Source organism: Camelus bactrianus, unplaced genomic scaffold (genome assembly GCF_048773025.1).
Source record: "Camelus bactrianus isolate YW-2024 breed Bactrian camel unplaced genomic scaffold, ASM4877302v1 HiC_scaffold_55, whole genome shotgun sequence".
Taxonomy (NCBI): domain Eukaryota; kingdom Metazoa; phylum Chordata; class Mammalia; order Artiodactyla; family Camelidae; genus Camelus; species Camelus bactrianus.
In genome coordinates this window covers 787,501-790,000 of record NW_027413972.1, presented here as the reverse complement: position 1 = coordinate 790,000, position 2,500 = coordinate 787,501, and the positions used below count along the sequence as shown (strand labels likewise).

At 76.9% G+C, this 2,500-nt stretch overlaps 1 non-coding gene and 1 pseudogene across 1 annotated transcript; both read left to right on the top strand.

Annotated features, from left to right (window-relative positions):
• Nucleotides 1-1,091: 1,091 nt before the first annotated feature.
• On the top strand, nt 1,092-1,244 carry LOC141576996 (5.8S ribosomal RNA). The gene has a single exon (XR_012505430.1). It is a non-coding gene; the product is annotated as a 5.8S ribosomal RNA (ribosomal RNA).
• Nucleotides 1,245-2,432: 1,188 nt separating this feature from the next.
• LOC141576998 (28S ribosomal RNA) overlaps nt 2,433-2,500 on the top strand; it is a 5,049-nt pseudogene continuing 4,981 nt past the window's right edge.

Here is a 2,500-nt window from a genome sequence, read left to right as displayed (position 1 = left end):
CTCCTCCCGGCCGTGGCCGCCTCCCGCTGCTCGCCCTGGACCCGGTTCCCCCGGGCCGGTCGTCGGGCCCTCTTGCTCCTCCGATCCCGCCGCCCCGCCTTGCCACGTGCCTCTCCTCTCGCCTTTTCCCCCCACCCGAGCGAGCGAGCTTCGGGCCTCTTCTCCCCGTCCGGCCGGCTCTCTCCTCTCGCCTCCCAGTTCCCGCCCCACGCGCCCGAGGCGCCCTGCCCGCTTGTGGCCCGCGTCCCGTCGTGGGCCCCCCTCGTCCCCCGTGGCGAGAAGGGGGACCCCGGGAACGCGTGTGCGGGTTGGGGGTCCTGCCGGGGGTTGGGGGCGTGGAGGTGGGAAGGAGGGTGGTCTGTCGTCGGGACGCGGGGGGAGGGCCCTCTCCGCCCGGCCTCGTGGGGAGTGGGCTTAGGATGCCGTCGGCACGCGTTGGCGTGTGGGACTCGGTGGCGTGGGCGGTGGCCGGCCGGTGCCCGGTGTGGCCCCGTGTCGAGGGCCCGCGGCGGCGAGGACCCCCGGCCGTGGCCGGGGTGTGGTGGTCGGCGTCGGGGCGCGGTGGCCGGCGGTTGGGGCTGGTGGGGGGGGTCCGTGCCGTCCCCGCCTCGCCCGCCTCGCCCTCTCCAGGTACCTAGCGCGTCCCGGCGCGGAGGTTTAAAGACCCTCGGGGGAGTCGCCCGTCCGCCTTGGGGTCGGGGCGGTCGGGCCCGTGGGGACGTGGGAGGTCCGTCCCTCGTCCCACGGACTCCGCCTCCACCGGGCCGGGGCGCCGCGCCACGTCGCTGACCGCCGCCGCCGCCGTGTCCGTCGGGTGGGGCCTCACCCGGCGGGCCCGTCGGACGGCCGGTGGCCGCGTGGTGGCGCGTCCCCGCGGGAGGCGGGAACCCCCGGGCGCCTGTGGGGTGTCCGAGCCGGCACGCGCGGTGTCGGTGCCGGCTGCGCCCCTTTGTGAAACCTTCCCGACCCTCCGGTCTGATTTCTCTCTGACTCGGCCGGCCCGAGGCGACCCCCCCCTCACCCTCCCGGGGTGGGTGGGGGCGGGAGACGTGCCGTGCCACAGAACCGAAGGCAGAAGAAAATTCTCGTACGACTCTTAGCGGTGGATCACTCGGCTCGTGCGTCGATGAAGAACGCAGCTAGCTGCGAGAATTAATGTGAATTGCAGGACACATTGATCATCGACACTTCGAACGCACTTGCGGCCCCGGGTTCCTCCCGGGGCTACGCCTGTCTGAGCGTCGCTTGACGATCAATCGCGCCCCCCCGGGTGTGTGCCCGCGGGGTCGCGCGGCTGGGGGTTTCCTCGCAGGGCCGCGGTGCCCTCCGTCCCCCTAAGTGCAGACACGGCGCCTCTGCCGTCGCGCCGTCTGTCCCTCCTCCGGCCGGTCCCGCCCCCGCGCCCGGGAGGGCGCGGGGGCGGGCGGCGGCGGCGGCAGGCGGCAGGCGGCGTCGAGGCCCGGGAGGTGCCGCCCGCGAAAGGGAAGGGAGAAAACGGGGAGGGGGGAGCTCGCGCGTGGCCGAGGCCGCGGCCGCGGCCGCGGCCGCCGCGTTCCCACCGGGAGCCCCTCCTCGCGCCGCAAGCGTTCTCCGGGGCGCGTGCCCGGGTGCGTCGCGGTGGTGCCGGGGTGGGTGGGGGCGGTTAGGGCCTCCGCGCCGCGCCGCCCCCACCCTCCCGTCGCGCCACCGCGGCCCCCGCCTCGCCCCGTCGGGACGGGCGGCTCCTCGCCGTGGCCGAGGCGCGCGCGCGGCCGCGCCCCGGGGATGCGTGCCCCGGCGGCGACCCGCGGGACGCCGCGGCGTCGCCCGCCGCTGCGCGCTTTCCCCCGGGCTGCGTCCGCGGCCGCGCTTCGTGCCCCTGGGCCCCCGGGGCGGCGTTCTTCGGGGGCGCCGCCGCCGCGCGTCGGTCGCCCGTCGTGGGCGTCTCGTGGCCGTGCGGAGGACGGGTGGGAGCGGAGCGGAGCGGCTCGCGCCGGTGCGGTTGGCGTCGCGTGGTGGGGCAAGGGGCCCTGACGGTCGCCGCGGGGCGGCCGCCGGGCTTCTTCGGACCCGCCCGCCTCACGACCGACCGACCGGCGGCTGCCGCCGCCGCCCCCCTCTACCCTCCTCCCCGGCACGACGACGCCTCCGGCCTGGGCCCGGCGTCGCGCGCGCGCGCGGCTTCCCCTCTCGCCGCCCGCCCGTCCCGTGCCACGTCGCCGGCTCGTGCTCCCGTCCCCGTCCCGTCCGCCTCCCTTCTTCCTTCCGCCCTTCCTTCCGCCCTCCCGCCCGAACCCCGTGTTCGGGCGTGGGTGGGTGGGTGGGTGGGTGGGTCGGTTGAGGGGGAGGGGGACCGGGCGGTCGACCGAGGTTCCGCGCCTCGCGCGCGGCCCCTCTCCCGCCGTCCCGCCCTCTCCCGCTTCGCGGGCACCTTCTCCGTCCCCTCCGAGCCGCGACCTCAGATCAGACGTGGCGACCCGCTGAATTTAAGCATATTAGTCAGCGGAGGAAAAGAAACTAA